Source organism: Monodon monoceros, unplaced genomic scaffold, assembly GCF_005190385.1.
Source record: "Monodon monoceros isolate NGI ecotype Baffin Bay Population unplaced genomic scaffold, NGI_Narwhal_1 Super_Scaffold_9, whole genome shotgun sequence".
Taxonomy (NCBI): Eukaryota; Metazoa; Chordata; class Mammalia; order Artiodactyla; family Monodontidae; genus Monodon; species Monodon monoceros.
In genome coordinates, this window is record NW_021703786.1 from 34,511,811 (window position 1) to 34,535,340 (window position 23,530).

At 42.8% G+C, this 23,530-nt stretch overlaps 1 protein-coding gene across 14 annotated transcripts in view; it reads right to left on the reverse strand.

Moving 5' to 3' along the window:
• KCNJ16 (potassium voltage-gated channel subfamily J member 16) overlaps positions 1 to 23,530 on the reverse strand; it is a 144,244-nt gene that overhangs the window by 6,803 nt on the left and 113,911 nt on the right. For 5 of the 14 annotated variants that reach the window (XM_029211898.1, XM_029211899.1, XM_029211897.1 and 2 more), the window contains one exon: positions 23,267 to 23,491. The exons of 7 other annotated variants lie outside the window; for them this stretch is intronic. The gene's annotated coding sequence lies outside the window, so the exon portion shown is untranslated. Of the gene's footprint in view, positions 1 to 2,698; positions 2,748 to 5,355; positions 5,852 to 23,266; positions 23,492 to 23,530 lie in introns of those variants that run through there. 2 more of the 14 variants (XM_029211912.1, XM_029211913.1) reach the window with 2 other exon arrangements.

Sequence of the window (23,530 nt, forward strand, 5' to 3'; positions counted from 1 at the left end):
GAAAGCACTGCAGGCACGTGTGAGAAAGAAAGTCAGAGGGGTGAGCACACCCAATCCTGACAATGAATTTTCTCAGAACTTTGCTCATGGTACTAAGTCAGGACATTAAAAAATGTTCCTTAATCTACTTTGGCTGGTGAGATCTGCTTTTAGTCCCCAGGTTTTTAGATCTTTGTATGAATTCAAGGAGAAACCTTTATGAATAGAGCACATTTCAAACGGGCTATAGAAACGACGGGGAATATTTTCAACAAAACAAAGGGGCAGCCTGTGTACCTGTCCCCTTTGCTCAGTGCACAAAAGGGCCTCAGTCAGACTCAACAATTTGGAAGCAATTCCTCTGCTGTTTTGCCACGTCCTCTCAAATTCCGCCATTTACCAAGCAGGCCACTCTGCAGGTAGTTCTTCAAACCTAAGCTCTCCATTAGCATGTTGAGGTATAACACAGTGGCTAAGACTTTACACTCGTGTGTCACTCTGATAATAAAATGTGAACCTGTCCCTAGCATCTACTTAATATAAACACATGAACAGCAATAGTTATCATCTCTGTATAATCTGAGATGCTCCACAAATAAAGGTCTAAGATATCTTTGGTAAAATTCACTTTTTCATGCCCATGGCCTTTGAGGTGAACAAGGACTTTCTTCAGCATGTAAATGAGTTTCATGAAGTCATCAGTAATCAAGTTACTTTCCTGGCAAAACTGTTAGATGAGATAAATTTTGGTGGAAACGTGAGAGTTGACGGGGTAGAGAGTAGAAAGCGTGGCCTGAATTCTGCATGCGGGTCATTGTCTTTGAAGACCCTTTTGGTAGAGTCTGTGGTAACGGAAGGGGGAAGGGGGCCACAGGGAGGTCCAGGGAGGTGTGCTCAGATGACACTTGGGGTGGGCTCTGGTCGGTGAGGAGGAAAGAAAGAGGAGTTTGACGAGTTAGGGGAGAACCCAAACAAGTTATTTTGCTCAAAACCTGTCCCACAGCTTCTTGCCTTAGAATTGAGCCTGAACCTTATCTTGCCTGGAATCCTCATAAGACATTCAGACGCTCTTAGGTGGACCTCGACATTCAGCCACTGAACACCTGCTTCACCAGTCCCTGCTGGACACTGCCTGTCCTTTTCCACACACTCCCTGATTTCAAACAGTCTCTCCTTTGTTGACAGATCCATGGTATCTCATGTTTCCTTCTCAGCTGCTGTCACCCCCCAAGCAGGCTGTGGCTTCACCTATAGCTTTTGTTCCCTCTCTGTTTCCTCCCTCCCAGCCCCACCCTCCATCCCTGGTCCACCTTCTCAGTGACCATGGATTTTACCTCTTCCCTGACATAACCTTGCAGTTTCTCCTTCTGAATCAATTTAGAAAGATTTGTGCTAGTTTATGGAATAGAGGGGTTTCGTCATAGGAAAGGGACTTATATTATCAACCAACTGAAGTAGATGCTGGGAAGAAGCAGAAATCCAGCCTGACAATATTACTCGTAACTTTATCTGGAGATCCTTGATGCAGCCCTGTTTTCCGCTAATACGTATCACCTATGTAAATTCCGCCTCACCCCAGAGGATGCCGTGTTTTATAAAGAAGTAAAAGAAATTTGAAGTCTGGGATTCTGTTTCTCCATTTTCTGGATGTCAGGACAGTAGCAAAATAATATGAGTTGTAATAGCCGGTTGTTCTGGTTTAGAAAGAGAATAACCTCATTATTAAGAAATAGCCTGAAATAAAATGTGGTTTTGGTATTGTAGAGAAATCATGCATGGGAGGTAGACTCCAGGTCCAGATCTGTCCTCTTCATCGCGAGTGGCTGATGTGCGTAACATTTCTCTGAACCTCAGTGTCTTTAAGGGTGACCTGGGGTTACCGAGGCTACTGAGTTATCGCGAGGTTTGAACGAGATAGGGATGGGCAGCCGTCTTGCACCGTGCTAGGCTCACAGCAGTTATTCAGTAATTACCTCCTGAATCTGGATCGCATGAGCACTGTTGCCCCTTCTGTAAAATACCAGAGCACATGCTTTAACTTTCTCAGAGAGCTTCCCAGTTGCATAACAGCAGGGCAGACAACACGTGGTTCCCAATAAATATGGATGTCGCCACTATTTCCTACCATTAAGCCACCTGGGCCACTTCTCTGTCCTTTCACCACTTCCTCCAAACCCCAGGGGCCGGGTCATTTTCTTTTCTCTTTCACAACTGTTACCAAATGGAAAATCCCCTAGTCCTTGTTCTCAACACACACAGACACTCTTAGGTGCACGATACATACACTTCCAGCTCACGTTAAGAATTTTTTTGCTATTTAATCTGAGGAACCAACCTAAAGGAAACAAGAGTGACAAGCTCGGCAAAGTTAACAGGTTAAAGAAATTCACAAGGCGCTTATCATACTCATTCTCTGTCTTAAATGGTATGTACCTGCTTTACTGAGACAGCTCTTACTGAGACAGCTCTTGTTCTTATCTTGCAAATCAGCCTGCCCGTCCCCGTCGCTCAGAGTTTACCTTGAGTGGGACCCGGCTTCATGCAGTGGCTGGATATCATGAGATCTTAACATCTCTCTAAGAGACCACAGTTCAATTTCCCCTGGTTGTGTAAGGAGAGCACTTCCCCAGTGGTCTCTAAAACCCTCCAGTGGAGAATTAGTGACTGTTTTCATTCTTCTTCTTCTTTTTCATTTTTAAAAAATTGAAGAGCTACCCACCTTCAGGAATTAATGAAGAGTCCCACCCTTGTGGGATTGGCATTTGAGAGTTGGGCATCAATAAATAAAAGGAGATGATCACCCAGACCGTGGCATAAACACCAAGGAGGAAAGCAAAATGAAGTACGAAGTCAGAGAGTGTCTGGAACCAGAGGCGATGGTGCCATTTCACGAGGGCGATGGGAGAAAGCTGGGTCTGGGACCTGACATTGGAGCTGAGAGATGCTCTTCAATTCTCCTGGCTCTCGCTGTGGGCAAAAATGCTCTCAGCTCACGCCTTGTTGCCCTATTTTCGTTTGTTTGCGGCGCTCTCGTTGTCAAGGCTCTCACTATTGATAGGGGCCGTATGGCTGCTGCATCCTTTGTGCTCAGCTAATCTTAAGGCCTGGTTCTCACAAGAACCTATCATTACAGGAACTCATCTGCATTTTATCACTGAATTCGAGCTTTCCGGATCAGTTAAGAACCTGGTTTTACCTGGTTTACCTAACAGCCTGCTAACCCATCTCTTGCCACTTTCATCCCGCGTGATATTTCTGAAATGTAAATATCCTTCTCCTGTTGCCACGGGGCACAGTCCAAGTTACACAACATGGTCCTCCAGTAGCGCAGTTAAAAGGCAGGAAAATGGAGATCAAAGATTTGGATTCTAGTTAGGGTTCTACCACATCTTAGTTGTATGATATCTGCATCTTAACAAATATCTTTAAGCTGCATTGTGTTTATTTAAAACATAAGGACAATAGCTGACTTATTTCAAAATGTTTTTGTAAGGAATGAATGGCATAATATAAAAGGCTACAATGGCTAGCACCTTGGAAGCTGTCCTTATAATCTTCCTTTAACCCTTAACTTGAACGAACATTTCTCCTCTGTTTCTCGCAATAGCTTATAATCCTGGGTCCTTATGGAGTCTGGGAGAGATGGATGTCTGGATTACAATCTGAACAATGAAGACAAGTCTAAGAGGAAAGGGAAAACGAGGTTCCCAGGCAGAAGAACAGCATTTGCAGAGGCTCCGTGACTCAGAGTTGCGTAGGGCGTGCTTTCCAAAGAACTCAATACGAGGCAGGGGGTGGAGTGGTGGTAGGGTCGGGGATTTGAAGCTGGAGAGAGAGATAGAGACAGAGCATAAATGACCTACTAGGTAGAATTAAAGATTTGGGTCTTTCTCGCAAGAGCAGTGGAAGCGATTGAAGTGTCCTAACCAAGGGCACAGCACGATAAGGCTTGCATTTTTTAAAAGATCACTCTGGCTGTGCCATGGAAAATTGTTGGAGAAATTTCAAAGCAAACATGGGAAGGTAAGGCAGAAGCCACTTCTCACTACAGCCTTTCCCCACCCCACACCTGGACGAGGGTCACGGGAACTTGGACCGACCAATCAGAACTTCACAAACAAGACTTTGATTCCTGAGGACGTGACAGAAGCATGCTGAATCCTATGATTCCAGGCAACTACCAAGAGTCAAGAGGCCAGTGGTGTGATGGTGCACATCTCAGCCACCCAGAGAAAGACACAAGCCGTGGCTTCCAGGGAGACAGTTCCTGAGGTTAGATCTTCATCTGGCCTCTTGATTTTGCTCAGATCAGGGTCTTTCTCTTCATACTTCCCTTGATGCTGTAAGCTACCTGATATCTTTTCAATAATATTTTCTTCTGCTTGTATTAACAAGGGATCGCTTTTGTTTCTTGAAACAGAACGCACTCAGTTACAATTCAGTTTAATTTACATTTTGAAAGTATCTCCTGTATGCAAGAGTGCTGGTCTCTCACTCTCCTTTACTCCCATTATGGACATGAGCAGCAAGTCCTGTGGGCTCACCTTCAGAGCAGATCTTAAAACTACTCACTTCTCATCATTGTCAAAACCACCATGTCTTCAATGGACCATGTCTTCAATGGACCAGGTCTTCAATGGACCATGTCTTCAACGGACCAGGTCTTCAATGGACCGGGTCTTCAATGGACCCACAGCAACAGCTTCCTAAGAGATCTCCTCTTTCTGCCCTTACTGTACTTGGATCTACTCTTTCTAAAAATAAAATCAAAACATGTCACTCCTCTACTTAAAACCATCCAGTGTCTTCCCATTGCAATTAGAGCAATTTGCATAATCAGTGTTGTATACAGATTGTATATATCTGACCTCTGCCCATCTCTGAAAATTATCTCCCAGTCTTCTCACCATTCACTCTCTCTCCTTATCAAATCCCCCTTTTTCACTAACACAGGGGACAGAAAACTACAGTCCATGAGGCACGTCCAGCTCTTTGGTTGTTTTGTAAATAAACTTTTACTGAAACACATTCAGACCATTGTTTATTCATGGTCTATGGCTACTTACTGTCACGTTACCCCTGTAGACCCGGGTAGTTGCAACAGAGACCATGTGCTCCACAAAGCGGACAATATTTACTACCTGGCGTTCTACAGAAAAAGTTTGCTAAGCTCTACTCTAACAAGTAAGGGTGTTCCTGCCCCAGGGCCTTTGCACTTCCTTTTCTGCCTGTGTGGCTTCTTATCATCACTGACGTCTCATCCGTGAGGCCACCTTTCCAGGGAGGCATTGTCTGATGAGGATATAAACTAAAACTCGGCCCCATACTGTTATTTTCTGTCTCGTTAACGTGATTTATTTATTTCAAAATGCTTACCTCTAACTGATGGATTTGTTTGTTGGCTGGGCTGCCCCACGGAATAGGTTGTAAATTCCTTGAGAAAAGCTCTCCTCGTCCTATTTACCACTGTATCCCCAGCAGCTAGAGAGATAAGCAGCATGTGGACCCTCACTAATTAGACTTTGAAGGAGTGAACTAACAAATAATTGAATAAGACGAATTAAACAATGCAATATCCTCAAGGAGATTTCAGTCCTAGCAAGAGAATCATCATTCCTAGATCCATAAAACCATCAACCCTGCCAGTTCTCCAAACACCAGCTCTCAACTGCTTCCACTTACCTTGCCTCTCCCCGTCCTAGCTGCCAGTTCATACATAGTTTAAAAAAAAAAAAAAAACCAGTCTTTCCGTCCACTTTTGCTTAGCGGCTTCCCTAGAACTGACAATTTTTAGCATGGTAACTACGTGGAACTATGCTGCAGAACTCTCTGGAAATCTGGAGTTGAAAAAATAAATGCCTGGCACTAAAAAGTGTTTAATAAAATTTGTTAAAATGATGATTGAATTATTAGAAATGTGGTTCTCCTAAGAGGAATGCATGTTATTATACTGCCATTTCAAAGATATAATATTACATTATATCATATATATATATATTTAATTTGAACTATTTCTGGAGGTGAGTTGGGTACATGTGGCAAAAGTCTATGAATTTGGTTCGGCTTCTGATCTAGCAATTCCGCGTGTAGAAATTTATCCTAAAGGAACGATCATGAATGAGCAGAGAGACTTGGCTAATTTGTAGGGCTATTTGTAGTAGCAAGTTTTGGCTATGGCTTAGCCATCTAATAAATGTGGGATTGTTTCATAGGTAATGGTACAATCATATCATTACTCATTATATTTAATGTAGCCATTAAATGTGATAGAGTAGAAGAATGCCAGAAAAAATAGAAAACATATTGTTTGGTGGAAAAAATGAAAGGGGCCTATAAAACAGCTTGTACAATATAATTTTTTAAGTTTAAATACATTTAAACATGGAGAAAAAGACAGAATGATAGAAACAAAATGTGAATTGTGGCCCTCTCTGGTATGATCTTTTTTTTTTTTTCTCCCCCCCTTTTCTTCTATTTGTCTATTTACAATTTCAAAAATTTTACAATGAACATGCATTACTTTTGCAAAGAAGACAAAAACAGGTATTTTCAGCTGGTTCTTTGAAGTGTACCGATTCTGAGGCTCCATAAAGGGGGAGCAAACCAATGGCTATCTAAAAGCATTTATTAGAGTGTTTAAAAGGCAACTATAAATAGCCCAGAGAAGCAGACAGTCTTAGAGACATTTAAAGTCAGACACTGATGCTGTAATTTTTGCTGGAACAATTCACAGAAACAAATATAGTGACATTTAATTCATCTAAGTAAAACCAGATCTCATTTAAAACAAGGAAGTGGGGGAAGAGGGAGCTGGGTCAGAGTTGGCCGCTGGAGACCAACTGGAGAAATCATGAAAGCAGCTGGTCACAATTCAGGGCTACATAAAGCAAGAGTTCAAATCCAACAAGCATCGAATGCGGTTCTTCTCCCTCAGTGCCCTCTCGTCTCCCTTCCCCATTCCAAAACCTATTAAACTGCTAATGCCTTTGCTTCTTGGCTTGGTATACCAAAGTCTGTTTTAAGAATCTTTCTTTTATCCTAATATTTGCAATCACTTTGGAAAGAAAATATTAAAAATTGTGCTATTTTGCAACTTAACTACTTTAAGGTCTATGTTGATGGACTTTTAAGACACAAGGAAACGATCTTTAGAAATGGATGCATTTGAAGAAGGCAATTAGATATCTATGATGTAGATTTGCCTAAAGAGCTGGCCCTAGCCAGTTCTTCATAATTCTTATTCATGAACTCCGAAACCTCATTCAGATACCCCTGCAAGCGGTAGAGTGTTTTTTGAAAGTGCAGTCTACTACAACCTGCTTCTGAGATCCTAGGGGAACACGTTTATACCTCCAGATCTTTGGATCCCACCCCAATCATTTTGATTTATTCCCCTGCCCAACTCCCCTGTTGATTCTCATATATCCTCAAGATGGAGATCCACCACGTTGAAGCCTCAAGAATGGAGAAGATGGGTTCTAACAGACATGAAATTGAGTTCAGAGGCTTTTGCTCGATCACTAGTAAGACTGTGCCCCCTGCGTGTTAGTCTCTGAGCCTCTGCTTGCCCTTATGAAAAAATGCAGGTCATAGGTTGCTAGGGCGAGTAAATGAGCTATGCTCCCAAAGCTCCTTCCACAGTCTTTGGTATTTAATGAGTAGTTAAACTGCAGTGCTTGTAGCTGTGACTACAGTCCGTTCAAGTACAGATCCCAATGAGGAGACAGAAAAGAGTGAGGGAAAGAGGTTGAGAGTTTTTACCAGTTTGTTTTCCTCTAAGAATCATGAGGCTGGCGATTTCCAGACTTGTTTTAAAGCCCCTTCTAGCACCTAACTGCCCTGATATATCCTTCAAAGAGCCAGGGCAGAGCTGCCGGAAGAACCACAGTACCACTAGGAATAGATCTTATTGCGTACTGGTCACCCACTTTGCCTTCTAAGTGCCAGGTTACCTACGACTGGCCTTGAAGGGCTCCTGTGTACTTTGGTTTGGGAGCTGCTTGGGTTGAACTTAACTGTTAATTCCAGAGCAAATATATTTTATGGAAAGTGTATAGGCTGTCATGTTTGACCTTCTCCAAGTTTGGTATGTATATAGTATTCCAACAGAAAACCAAGTCCTAATCTGTCTGTTGTTATTTTCCCATTTTGTGAGCACCGCCTGCAAACTGTCATTTTGGCAATCACAGACAGTCTATTTATTAGTCTGTTCAATCTTCTGGGCATCTTTGATCTCACAGATGTGATTTGCTCACAGATCAGGAACTCCTGGGATAATGTCTACTACTTCTTTGACCTTTAAATGATTGAATTTCTGTTTTAAGCTGTCAAAATGAAAACCCAGGACGTCTTTATCAGGGAGGAAAATAAAGCGGCTGTTATTGGCTATTATCTCCATTCCCGTTTTCCCTCGTTGATACAGATAAATTGAGAAGGTCTTAAAATACAAGACAAATGATGTCCCTAGGAAGACCCAGATAGACAGCCTACTGATGCAATACTTAAGCAGTGGGTTGCCTATTACATGAGATTAGCTTTCTATTAGACGGAGCCTTTTCAAGGGTACTTGGCAAAGAAGCATTGCCTCTTAACTAGAGATAACAGAAGATTTAGGTAGCTGACAGAAATTAGTGCATTAGATAGACTCTTGGATTTCCATGCATTTCATTTTCTGTACCTTCTCCACTGCTTGTCCTTCAGTTTCCACTAGAGTGCTAGAGAAGAAGAATAAATCACCCTACCTAAGTTGGAAGGTTAGATGTCATTATCTGTGAATGCCTATACAGACAGAGGTGACCCAGGTTAGCAAGACTTCTCTTAAAAAGAGAAGTGGTTCTGTTCCCAGCATTTCTTAGGCTGGAATATGCATTGGGATGAACACTGGGGAGTTGAGTTTGAGGCAGACGGGGGCACTTTTCCCTTACCTCTCCTGCTAAGATGTTTAGATGTGCGCTGTAAGAGACTCTATCATACCAATGCCTGTAATGAGCTGGAAAAGATCATGGAAACAGCCTCTGTGTATTCTTCAATTCAATCGACTTTTAACTGTGCCTGAGGCATTGGGGGACTATTCCCGAGGATTATGAGGACAGTTACCGCCCCTGAGCTGCTCAGTCTTGCCAAGTACACCGCATTCCGCTCTGTCAAGACAGGCCACTGAGAGTAGAGGCTTCTCCGGTGGAAGAATATCAAAGTGACATCACGTAGTAGACCCCAAAGAAAGGTAGTTGTTTGAGACTTTTCCCAGCATTTAAGGTGCAGAGGTACCTCCCCAGCATTCTGCTTTTGTGGTTAATTCTTGATTTTCTAGGCTAAGGAAGGAAAACAGTGGCATAGATAAGCCACAGAAGGAAAGAAGTGAGAAATCGATTTGCATTTGGCTTGGAATAAATCACAGGCTCTGAAAAGAATGCCCCATTTCTGTATGGGGCTGGCTTTTAAAATGACCTGAAGTCAAGCTATCAGACAGGCAGAATGTAATCAAGGGGAACATTCTGGATAGTTGAGCAAAAGGCAGTTTAGGAATTTTCATTTTTAATTCCTTGGACTAATTCATCCAGCAGATAAACTGCCTATGGAAATCTGAGTGGTGCTTGGCTTGAACAAACAGATGTCCCACAGCCCAATCAAAACTCATTCTTAGCCAAGAATGTACACAGCATAGCGACATGGAGAAAAATTTCCAATGTATTTTGAAAATTCAACAATTTTTAGCTACTTACTTTATTAAAAATCATTCATAACAATTGTAACTGTAGCCAGCATGGCCTCCTTTTATTTGAGGCTGGTTGGAGGAGGGTAGGTAGGGGAAGGTTTTCTCTGCTAATAAAATAACTTTGGGCTTCAACTTAATCAAAATGCCAGTGTGCACCCACGTAAGGTAGATAACATTTATGAAAAATTCATTCTATTGATGAGCGTTGGCAGTCCTGCAGAAGTTTAATTATCTTAACAGAAAGAATATGCTATGAACGAAAACAGCTTTTTCCACGCGTAGAGTTTAGGGCCAGGGGAAGAAATGTTGGCTTTTTAACTGAGAAATGTAAATATCATTGACAGTTTGAACTCCCAAATCTCATGCAAATTTCCTGTAGAGAGACTGGATGCCCTCATTGAAAAAAAGTTAGAAGCCAGTCCTCAAAGACAGATGTTCAAACGCTTGTGAATACACCCATGCCAGCTTCCACAACCACAGACAGTCAACAGAGGAGACACAACAGTACAAGGAGATATTTGTTCTGTTAATCATTCAGACTTGATTGCATGACACCAAAGTCTTGTGAACTTCACTCCCCAGCACCATCAACCAAGAGCTTCCATTTGCTTCTTGGGTTCTCGGTCCATGGTTGCCTTGGCACGGGAACACAATATCTATGCCTGTGCCATCAAGCAAAGCTGGTGTCCACCTCCTGTCCCCCGCAGGGCTGTTCATGACCTCCATCCTTGTCATTTGAATCAAAGAACACTCTTCGTAATGAAGCAACACGTAAGGATTTTTGAGCTTATCCGTCTGTAGGATGTATTCCCCGGCCGGCTCCTTTTGCCAAGGAGACTTTACTGTCAGTTCAACAGAGCAGCACTAATCAAAATTCTCGATTATCTAAAAAGTGATGGCTCAGCGGTCAGAAAGCACCTCCAAGTAGTTCAGAATGACGCGCCCCGGGAGGTCCAGCCCATAGGCGACCTGTGATGCTAATCAAGGCGTCTCTCTGTGCTCCCAGCCCACACTGCTAGTGGCACCTGCCCCTCCGTCCAGCTGGGTCTCTTCTCTCGGTGCCTGAGTTCTGTGTCACTCTCCCCTAATTTTAGCAACAAACCTGAAATGCTTGTTTTATTTTACCTTTTTCTGCTTTGCAAATTAACAAACTAAAACTTAGAGAAAAGAAGTTGTTCACTATCTATCACAGAGGTGGAAAGTGAAAGAACCAGGACTGCGATCCAGGTCTCTATAACTAGATTCTAAATGGTGCATAAAAGTTAATGTCGGGCTTCCCTGGTGGCGCAGTGGTTGAGAGTCCGCCTGCCGATGCAGGGGACACGGGTTCGTGCCCCGGTCCGGGAGGATCCCACATGCCGCGGAGCGGCTGGGCCCGTGAGCCATGGCCGCTGAGCCTGCGCGTCCGGAGCCTGTGCTCCGCAACGGGAGAGGCCACAGCAGTGAGAGGCCCGCGTGCCGCAAAAAAAAAAAAAAAAAAGTTAATGTCATCCTCTTGGATGTACATATCTTTTGTAGAAAAGGCTTGAACCAGGTTTTCTAGAATTAAGGAGATTGTATGTTATTCCCTAACTTTAAATATGCAGGTTGTGGGAAAATATCTCAGTATCTGTGGTTGTTTTCAAGCTTTCCTGAGATGCGTCTACCCACGCTACTGATAAGATCGACACGTGATGTGCACACCAGTGCCCACAAGCCCCAGCGACCGTCAACCAGCAAAACCACTGGATTGAACCACTCAGAGCCTAAAGAAGGTCAGCAAAGAAAAGAGGCCAGAGGAAGCCCAGGCCTGGGGTGGGAGTGGGGTGATGCTATCAAAGAGAGCGAATTGGGCGATGCCTCTACATGGAGCCGAATGTTTCCAGTTGCGAGATTACACGGCCCATGGGTGGGTTGCAGGGAAGGTCTGTTGCCTTTGGACGCCCTTTGGAATTAAGCCAAAGTGTTTGAATACAAAGGGGAAAACAATCCAGTGTGGATGATGTCACAGAGCATCCTGAGGAAAGCAGCAAAAGGATAAAGCTTCCTACTGCTTGGATCCAAAGAACACAGACTTATTTTGGCATTAATTTCTCCTGCAGCCAGAAGTGTGATTCTTATGGAAGGATTAGCCCTAATCGTAAACGGCCAGTACTGAAGAGGACGTGTGTATGTGTGTGTGTGGTTCCTGATCAGTAAATCAGAGAACTAACCTTCCCAGCCCTCCTCCACATGTTTTAGGTAGTTTATGAATCCCTGTAACTAGGCAAAGGCCATTTTCCCTGAGGTTCATAGGACATTGGCGTGCTCTCCTCAAGGACACTAAAACCGTGATCAGAAATCTGCCATGTCATACAAGAGCGGTGGTTAGTAAACCCAGAAAAATTCAGGGTAGAGAAGAGGGACCCAAAACTGAAAGGGCTTTAGGTCAGTGGCAGGCTGGTATCAGTAAAGTAAAGAGAGATTCATTTTACTGAATTTCTTAGGTGAGAAAGGAGGGTCTGGCTGTCAGCTCAAGCCATAGATGAAAGAATACCTATGCACTGTAAAGGTTTTAAAATTTTCTGTCTATTATGATGTTTTGACATCCTAAAAGGAAAACAAAAACAAAGACATATTCTGGCTGGAGAGAGACTGCCCTCCTCAGGGCTAGCCAGTCCTTAGAGATAGAAAAAGACCCAGCCCAGGGCATGCTTTAGATACACAAACTAACTCATCCAGGGCCACATCTCCTCCAGGTGGCTGTACACCCAAGAAGGCAATATTCTTCTGACTCCACCATCCCAGGGCCAGGCATCAAGCAACTGGCAACAACCCTCATCACCCAGAGTTCTCCAGAATCATTCAAACTAGCCACAGCTAAGCTATTCATCCTGCCCTGCTTTGAGTTTCTCACGCAAACCCTGATAGAAGCCAGCTGTGACTTGACGTCCCCTCTGCTGCTGTCTTCTGCCTCTGGACCACCCCGGTGTCTTTCCCACGTGGTCCTGTGCCACATCTCCTGTCTCAAGGACGTTTGAGTATAATACACTGGATTTTTTTCCGAGCCTCGATGCTGTCTGCTGTCATGGCCACACCTGACTGACTATCTCATAAAAGAATACAGAGCAACCCAAGGTTGGGATGAGAAAAAACACATTTCTATCTTCATTGCAAAAGAAACGCCCCAAGGGTGATGAACATACTGTCATTACAATTCAGCATTTTTTAGATGCAAGGGAGGGAGGGCCTTCTTCTGCTTTGGAGGGACACCTTGGAACACTGTAGCCGGAGGACCGCCGTATTCTGAGCCTTGCAGCCTCGGGAGATCATTGCTAAGGCTGATCCAGCAGCTGGCTGCGGAACATGGCTGGCTGTGCTCACGGCTTCTTGCTCTGCAGCCTGTGGGCCGGGGGAGCCGACTGGATCACCCCAATGGCTGGGAGCATGCATTTAGGGAGAATCTTGTAATGCCTTTCTAGGTGCCAAATCTGATGTGTGTGGACTGATAGGCAATAGAACGGCCAGACCCCTAAGGTCAAAGGCCAAGGATTTCGGGTTGCCCACTGGAGAGGGCTGCTGGCTGTGCCTTGGAAGCGGGTCCACCTATGATTGTGGAAGGACGGGAATTCAGTTGAGCTGACAGAGGACAGCATGGGGAGAAAAGACTCCTAGGGCTTTTGTGAATCAGTGTTACAGCCACGTAGTGAGAGGCCGAGAGCCGAGCAGGAAGGGGAAACACAGAGGTGGGGAGTTCAAGAGAGGTGAGTGGGGGCAGCAGGGAGACACCGGGCAGGAGAGCGACCACACCGAAGAGGTGTGGCCAGAAAGAACTGAGCCTGTGTGTGGAGCTGGGCTGTAGGGTCATCGGGAATCCAGACACAGGGAGGATAAGGGCTGCATATACCCCTCAGCCTGAAAAGAAACATTTCTTAGGTGCCAGCACTTCACATCCATGAATTTGTTTAATTTTCTCCCAAATCCTGAGAACAAGGTATCAATATCATCACCATTTTAAGGGTGAAGAATTTTTTAAAATTTATTTTATTGGGGTGTAGTTGATTTACAATGTTGTGTTAGTTTCAGGTGTACAGCAAAGTCAATCAGTTGTACACATACACATACCCACTCTGTTTTAAATTCTTTTCCCATATAGGTCATTACAGAGTATTGAGTAGAGTCTCCTGTGCTATACGGTAGGTCCTTATTAGTCATCTATTTTAAATGTACTAGTGTGTATACATACAGGAGGGATAAATTGAGAGATTGGGAATATATATATTCTTTTTTTATATTCTTTTCCATTATGGTTTATCACAAGATGTTGAATATAGTTCCCTGTGCTATACAGTAGGACCTTGTTGTTTATCCATCCTATATGTAATAGTTTGCAAGGGATGAAGAATTAAAGCTTAACTAGTTTGGTAGATTTATCTGGGGTCACACAGATAGTAAAGAGTTGGGGGGAAAGGACTACAAGAAATTCATCTCCTCCCATAGCTAAAGTTTTAACCCTTAATGAGGAGAGGACCTGCTGGAAGCAGAATCCGTGTGTAGGTAGGTTTTTTGTTGTTGTTGTTGTTAAGGACCTAGAATATCCAAAGCGAACTTGAGAAACAGAAACTTGGAAGTCTTATGTTATGCTACATAATTTCAAGATGAACTGTAACATATGGTGATCAAATAATTACTTTACTGGCACAAAGATCAATAAATGGGTTTAATTAACAGAATAGAGAGCTAAGAAATTGATATATACTTGTATGTCTATTCTATTTTTTTCGACAAACACATGAAAACAATCCAATGGGAGAGAAAATAGTCAACAAATGGTGTTGGAAAAACTTGATATCCCTAGAGAAAACGATATACCTAGTCCCCTACCCTACACTGAACACAAATATTAACTTGAGATCTATTACAGACTTAAATATAAATAGAAAAACTACACAGCTTTTAGAGAAAAATATAGGAGAAAATCTTGGTGAATTGGGTGTAAGCAAAGGGTTCTTAGGACACAGGAATCAAAACCATGAAACACAAAACATGATAGTTAGATTTCCCCAAAACTAAATATTTCTCCTCATTAAAATTGGACCTGATCTCAGCCAAAAAAAAAAGAAAAGAGGAATCCCAGTCACCAGGACTGGGGCACGAGTTCAGAGCAGCAGTCACGGCTGGAGGTTCCGGCTGAGTCCTTTGGGATGTGTTCTGGAGCCACTCAGGTGCCCTAGGGATTGGCCCATCTCAGAGCCGGCAGCAGGGGGGCGTGCATGTGCGGTACAGTCCCCTAAGCCCTAGGGAGGGACTGGGAAAACTCACAGCAGGGAAATCTAGACAGATGATATTCCACTAAACGCGGATCAATGTCAAGCTCAGAAGGCCAGCGGAGAGGAGCAGTGGGGGGGGGGGGGGGGGGGGCGGTGGCCACTGAGCTGAAAAAAATCTAACTTTCCCAGAAAATCAAGGCCAAGGGTCTTGAAAAACTAGTGTTTCATCCACACACAACTCCACATGAAAGTAATAAAAGTTTGTTTAATTGGAGAGATTCCATATCTGAAGATAATGTTCAATTCTGGGTATTTTGCTTTTCGGGAGACGTTACTATAATAGTGAAAACTAAGGAAAGAACTGAAGGAGGAGATACTCAAGAAAGTATCCACTCGTGTATTCGAAACCCTACTGAGCACCAACGATAGTCCCCGAACTTGAACTAGATGTGCTGAGATAATGAAAACATGAGCCTGCTCAAGTAGTTCACACCCAGACGTGCAGAGAGGGGACATCTAAATTTGTGCAGTAGAGAAAGGGACCCTGCTGGGTGATGCTACAGAAGTTTGAACCACGATCTGTGTATGGAGTTTACAGGGAAGTAGAGTTAATCTCTGTATCGAGAAGAATGTTTTTATTGTTAGTGTCTCTAACGATCTGGTGAAGATGAAGACTATTGACTCAGAATCTGGATGACCAGCTTGAAGGATATATAGAGAAGAATGTCCTGAATTTGTTAGGAGGTTGAGCTAAGTAATTCTGAAGGCTTCTTTTTATACAAAGATTGAAAGGTTTTATGTTATTTTTCATTAACCACTAAACAGCATTTCCTCCAATTTTATGAAATGAACAATGGTGAAAGATTGTCCAAGAGGATTAAAAATAAAGTGTCAGAAAGACCTCATCTTCTCGTTAAAGTAAAAACACTTGGGTCTACTTTTTAATTTTAATAATTATGAGCCACATTTTCATGCCAAGAGAAAAGATCATAGTGACCCATGTTTTGGTATTATTTGTGCCTATGTTCATTGCATCAACGTTGTATTTTAGTTGATCTGTTTTTATTTTCATTTTGTATTTCTGTGTATGTCCTAAGTTAAAAGAAAAAAGAAATCTCGGGCAGGATCATGGATTTTCTTAAGAGAAAAATTAGGGAAAGCCCAGAATAATGGCTGACAGGGAAGTTTCCAAGGGCTAGAGATGCTTCTGGATCAGTTACTCTTGTGTTCCAGGCTGAATCCCTGAATCCCGCTGTGAGGTCAGACATACTATTCCTTGCAGGTGAGCCAAATTCAGGTTTTGATGGTCTGGGTCTCAGAAAGGTCTTATCAGGTTCTCTTCACAACCTGTTATTCCATTTATATTATTTACATAATGCAAACAAAATAGTACCTTTACCTACATCATTTATGTTTGATTTTTGGAGTCAGACTGATTTCTGTTGGAATCTCATGTCTACCACTTACCTATGTGAATTCCAACCAGTTATTTTACATTTTTGATCCCCGTCCCTTTAAAAGGGTAATTAAGAGAATGAAATCAGATAGCATTATAAAATGGTAGGTGTCCCATAAATGTCAGTAGTTTTCACCTGGACAAAACCAGGAACTTTGCCTTGGCTGACTTGAAGCAGCCATGGTGAACGTGATGGGGCAGATGTTCTGATTTTTTAAAAGATCAGAATGTGAAATGACTGATTTGTCTTTATTAGACCACGTACACACAAAAGCACGCCCTCGGCCTGGACTCGCTTCTTGACCCTCATCACCCTGATGCCAGCCCATCCCACATACCTTCCTGGACCTCGGCTGCATCGCTGGGGAGATTGGCCTCATCAGAGAGGCGAGGTCCAGGGATGGAATGTGGGTGTCTGGAAGCTGAAAGTGGAAGACTGCTGCTCAGAAAACCATGTCAGAAGCGGGTCAAATTCTAGAGAAGCCCATACTACGTGATAAAAAAGCAGATCAGCGGTTTCTTGGGGCTAGAGGTGAGGGAAAGAAGCTGACAGCGAAAGGGCATGAGGACTTTTCTGGTGTGATGGAAGTGATGTGTATCTTTATTGTGGTGTTGGTTACATGCCTTATACACTTGTCAAAGTCCATCAAACTGTACACTTAAAATGTCTGAGTTTTATTGTATGTAAATTATACCTTAATACAGCTAATAAGAAAGACAAAAAGGAAGAAGAGGGTCAAGGCTGGTGTAAGTTGCCAGAGCTACCTCTGATATCATGAGTTTTCTGTCATCCTAATTGCAAAAGTGCAACCGGCACGTATGTTCTCAAACCTGAGAACAAGATGTATGTTCCCTGGAGTCGAGCCATTTGAGATATTACCTTAAGCCTAGCTATTAACCGACGATCACCGTCTGTATCAGAGTTTCCCTCCTCTCTAAAATGGAGCTAATAATGATTGTCTCCACTGAGTGTGTGCTCACTGTGTACCAGGCACCGTATCGAGGGAGATTAAGTCCAAGGAGGTTAGATGATATCTAAGAGAGCGAGATTATGAAAGGCTTTTGAAAAGACGGCAGAGAGAAGCTACGTCACTTGGGAAGGTCACGCTGGTGTAGGCAGCCCATGTGAACTCTAGCTTCAGGGTTACGGGCTTTCAGAACCTCCAGGGATGCTCCCCTAGCTCCCTGGGAATTCTCCAAATGATTTCAAGGCTCATGGGAAGTTAAAGAAGGAGGGGGAAGGGCTCTGAAAAAGAAAAGCTTAAACAAATATGGTATTTGCTGCGTTTCTGGTATATACTTTTCTTGTCTATTTTGTTAATGACTTTTTAAAATTATGAATAAGCTTCAAATTTTATTTAATGAGCTTTCTGCATCTACTGGATATATCATACTGAGAAGATCACTTTTTTCCTTGAATGTGTTCATATATTACCTGTATCGATAGATTTTTCTAATGTATATTATCCTTACATTCTTGGGTAGACGTATCCACTGGTAGATTTAATTTGCAATTTCTAAAGTTTCTTTTATTATATAGAAAAATTTAAATTGGCCTATAATCTTAATGTTTTGTGTTTAATCTTTGTTTGTTTTAGGCATTACAATTAAACTAGCCTTGTAAACTGCAAAAAAAAAAAAAAAGAAAGAAAAGCTTAAAGAGTTTCGTAAATAAGACATATTTATGGTTAAACCCACGGCCCTGCATCTATGCAATGTTGGAATTTCCGGGTAGACAAGTTGGATTACCTCAACCTCGGCTCCTTTCACCAGAGAAATGAACTCTCAAGCCATGGGGTGTTAACCGATGTTAATGACTCCCTGGCAACGCCCCAGATTGCAAACCAAAAGACAGTGAGTAGAAGAAAAACATTAAAAGTTAAAAAGCCCAGTGCTTTTCCACCTAATCAGACGTCAAAGCCTGAGGAGCTTACTATTTATTGACGTTACCTTTTAGCAGTTTTTCTTTTCTAATGCGTCTTCACAGTATTTCTGTCTATATTTTTAGTTGTCAAGACGTCATTAATGACAGGTCAATGACAGCACTTCTTATCACACAGTTTCAAATCTTCAGTGCCACTTTGTTGCCACTTTGGAACAGTGGAAGGGTGACAAAGACACACAAAAGGAGGGTTTGATGAATGACTATTTCCACAGGAAATTAAAGACTCATCCTTTTCCACATTGCCCCACGGCATCAATAAGTCACGTTCGGTTGGATAAGTCATCATGCTTTTAAGTCTGTCTCTCTGTTTCTAATGGTTACTTCCCTGATCTATAAAAGGCACTTGCATTCTTAATCTGTTCGATTCAGCACTCCCCAGAGATTATATGAAGGAAAGAAAGACTATTCCCAGCCATAGACCATACAGCAATCAATCATGACTATGTAGCCAAAGGAAGCATCATAAGGGTGCCTACTATCAGGCATACGCCCAAAAAAGATCGAGCAAGAGAGCAACGCTTTCAGGCCTGGATCACTCAGTAACCCCCTAGATGGTCTTACCTTAGTTACGAATGATGAAGTTCAGCTCAGACCCCCGCGTCCTTTGCGTCGTGTAAGAGCACGGCAACTGGACGTCCAGGGATCCTTTCTCTCGGCTCCTCCGAGCTCTCTCTCAAGCTGTCAGCACCCACCGCCATGGAGATGAGAAAACCCACGGGAGAATCTCGCTCTTCTTTGCCTTTCCGGACACATTCACCACATACAAAGGCCACTGAGATCTCTGCTTGCCTCTAGTGAATCAACACTTTAACTTGTTCCCATGCCTACCCGTAGTAGATATCCTTGCCAGTGGTGGCTTCCAGAAAACAAGAATCAAGAAGAAAGAGCCTCCCTTCCTGCCCATCTATACCTTTGTTTTTTGAACTTATTCAACAAGGCCCTCCCCAAATCACAAAATGGCCGAAAGTTGCCGCTAAACTTCTCACCGTCCCAGAGGCTGGATTTTTTTCTCTCACTAACACCTCCAGGACATGAACAACTTCTTCCAAGTGTGTTCTCCTTAAGTGTAGGTGCCCTAGACTGTCACTGTAAAGATTTTTCTCTGCCAACACACTCTGTCTATGTAATCGTACACCTAAGGCGAACAGCATTTCATTTGGGTTCCAAGGAAATGTGTGCCCCTTGAAGACCACTGACAAGCCCAGTAGTGGTTTCAAGGACAACGTTTAGATATTTTTCTGAGAAGCCCGTTTTATTTTCTGGCTTGTTTGTTCTAAGTTTGGGATATGGGAGAGAATAAGTCTCTTACTCAATATCCACTTTTCACCTATTGGGAAGTCTTATAATTTGGAATGAACTGGTCATGAAAATGTGGACATTTCTAAGAAATTGATTGGATGCTGGTACCAATTACTAAGATGATGAAACCAGGAGAGAAGGAATTTTGAAGTGGGGAACTCAGTGGTTGAGGTTTTATTATGGTTAACTGGATGAGCCAACGAAGGAGACTGAAAAGGAGAATTTCTTCAAGTAGAGAGAAAACCACAAGATGTGGCAGGAGGTGAAGAAAAGATGGCAAGAAAAAGGGAGTGATCCTCTGTGTCGGAGATTAAGGAGAGGTCAAGATGAGGACTAAGAACTAACTGTTGGATGTGGCCATGTGACGTCACCGGTGGCTTGACGAGAGATGTCTCAGTAGAGTTCTGGAGACAAATGCCGGATTAGATCAGGAACAAGTGGGAACAGGGTGAGAGGAAGTGGAGAAAACATGTATCCCCTTTGTAAGGAGTCCTGCTGTCAAATGGAGTAGAAAAATGGGCTGATGGATGGGAAGGAATATGGGGCTCAAGGGGGGTTTATTTTTCAGGGAGCCAGTTTTTTGTTTTGCTTTAATATGAGGGATGTACGGTTTGTCACAGAAGATTTTGCCAACTTCTTAATTTTATTTTTTTTTTTGCGGTACGCGGGCCTCTCACTGTTGTGGCCTCTCCCGTTGCGGAGCACAGGCTCTGGACGCTCAGGCTCAGCGGCCATGGCTCACGGGCCCAGCCGCTCCGCGGCACGTGGGATCTTCCTGGACCGGGGCACGAACCCGTGTCCCCTGCATCGGCAGGCGGACTCTCAACCACTGTGCCACCAGGGAAGCCCTTCTTAACTTTTAAATTAAGTAAATGTCCTACAAGGATTCTTGTGTGTCCTTTTAATTAAAAATAAGTACTTCTTTTGGGAGACTTGAAGAAGGTGTCCTGTTTGGTCTCCTGGTTTCATTACAAAATCATGAGGAGAGCGTGGAATACTTGTATTGGACCAACAGCTGTGTCTGCTTTGTGCATGTTCTATTACCAACCACCAATTTAACTAACTGGGTGAAAAGCGAATAATCAACTTTCTAAAAGTCATTTTCTCTCCCATTTTTTTCCTACATTATGCAAAATACTTGGCTTAATTTCATCGTAAATAAAACATTGTTTCTATAATTGTGTAGAACAATATAAACTATAGAAAATATAAAACCCACACTAATAACTTCTCAGTACACATTAAAATAATCCTAACTTAATCATATCCTAAATTAATCATAGCCTAATCCTAACCTACTTGTTCACCTATAACACTGTTTGGTGTACAGTTTATGCTTAACAGTTATTTCTTGAAAAAAAAAAAGAATGAATGAATGAATGAGTGAATAACAAGTACTAAAGAAATCTGCTATTATCACCATTTTCCTTAAGAGTTATATTCGTTTTCAGACTACATGATGAATCTGAGTTCTTTCTAAACCATTCAGATTTGTGAGAAGAGCAAATAAAATATGAGACACATCAGTTGAGAATCTACTTAATGACAGACTGATATGTTAATGAGAGACCCATTAATAGGTGTAGTCGCATATGCACAGAGTTTTCTACAGCTTTTATAGTACAGTTGACGAGGGGCATACATTGTCCTCAACAGAATCACTTTAAACGCACAGGATACCCTAGACCTGGGATTTTCAGCCTTGGTATTTGGGGCCAGATAATTCTTTTTTGTGGGAGGATGTTCTGGGCTTATAGGGTGTTTAGCAACAACTCTAAACTCTTCCCACGAGATGCCACATGACCCCAACCCCCATACTGACAGCCAGCAATGTGTCCAGACACTGTCAAATGTCCCCTGGGTGACAAAATCACCCCTGGTTGAGAACTGCTCTCCTAGCCTCAAAGAACCAGGTAGATGAGTTTTACTCTCGGTTAGTGAAATCCATAATAGAATATGGATTCACAAAATACGTAAATATGATTTCTTTCCTAAAACACAATAAAGGTGGATTCTTTAAGGAGAAGATACATATGTAAAATGTGTATAAAAGGATGCAGTGTTTGGAACTCGATGTTAACACAGCTCTGTGCTTAGGAAAATATACATTCATAAGAAGGCTGGACTTCAGGAAAATAGGTAGAGAGAAAGCACATTTCCATTGAGGCATTAAGTGTCCGCATTGGTTTTTCAGAGAATCGCGTTAAGATGGGTTCAATTTCTTATCTTTAAAGTGCGAGGCAACATAGTGATTACGAACTGCAGTGGGAGACACTCTGCGGATTAGAAGCCTGACTCTCGCGGTGCCTCCATCCCCCCATCGGTAAAAGAATGATAATAAAAACACCTATTCGGTATAGCTCTCAGCAGAAGCAATAAATGAATATTCGTAAAGCACTTATGAAAGTATCAGACAATAATATTTGCCCTTTCAATGCCGTTAAATAACAGTCTGATGGGAGAACACAAAGAGACACACACGTGAGCTGGAGGATGATTTCTGGGTGGTGAAAAGTCAAACGAAAAATGGAAAACACTGGAAGATCTTACATGGCTGAAGGAACGGGCAAAGTGTCAGGTAAAAGTGTGTAAAATGGAAGGCATCGAGCTTAGGGAAAAACTATTCTTATGGTGATCTATAAGATAATCAAACTGACTAATTTAATAGAGTAATTTGAAATAGAAAAAAAAAGTTAGACCTTTCTATGGTACATTGTAGACACTAGGTAATGGACAGAATTGTTTATGTTAACATAATTTTCCATACTTAAGGGGAAATTCTAAGTTGTTTGGTGTAGCCTTAGCCCCTGCTGAAACCGTGCCTTTGGATAGACCCGAACAAACTTCAGAGGAGCCACTATTGCCGGCCGGAGGGCTTCCTGTTATTCCAACTGCCCAGTGACCATAGGCGACAGAGGAAGTATCTGAAGTTCTCACTGCGAAACAGGGCCTCTCCCGCCACTTACGAAAGTCTCTTCCGCTACCTATGTTCCTAAGCTGTGGGAAACTTACTGACTTATTTTCCTCTCTTTGGCCAAACTGTGCCAAAGTGGAGTGGACAATCTTAATAGATGTCCAAATGTGGACTCAGAAATCAATCAGTGGTCAATTGGTTAGCGTGGGCTTCCTCTCAAATGAGCGATCATTGTTCCATTTTAAAGCTTATCAAAAAGGCATCATAAACATTTCTGCTTGGATCATTATTTTCTGAACTGGAGTGAATCACTTCTCCGGCTGGTGGTTGTACCATCTACCGAATACACACATTACTGAGCAAAGACCCTGTGAGAATCGCCGCAGTGGCCGTGTCTGTCACCTCAAAGGCTCAGAAGGGCACGAGCACAGCAAGACGTCCTTGCCTGAGCCCTGGTATGACAGCCCCTCAAGGTGGCCCTCGGTCTCTGCTGGGACATTTTCATTGACAAGGACCTCAGTGACCCTCACGTGTTCTGTTCCTATTTTACGATGACTCAACTCTCTCAATGAGGAAGTCCTTCCTTAAACTCAGATAAAAATGTGTCTTCCGTAGCTCTCACAGGATTTTCCTGTCCCCCTGCTGTCCCTCTGCAAAACAAGTCACGTCTTACTTCCAACAGCTAGTTCTTCAGACAAAAAAAGACCAGAATCTCCTAGTTACTTCTTACCTTCCAAGTCCCGGGCTTCACTTCCTCCAGGGAAAACCCTCCAAAGCCTCCTAGGTTCCTGATATGCAGAGTGATGATTTAACTTGTCACTTTTAAGGGTGCAGAGTGTTGGGACAAATGCTAAAACGATGAGTCACCAAGATAGCAGGTGTCAAACCAGGACTGCTGGGACACTTAGCTTATTCCTAAGCAGTTGCGTGCTAGCAAATTTTCATCACGGGTTCTCTGAGGGAAAAAAAAAGGACTGATTGCAGAGTTTGCCAA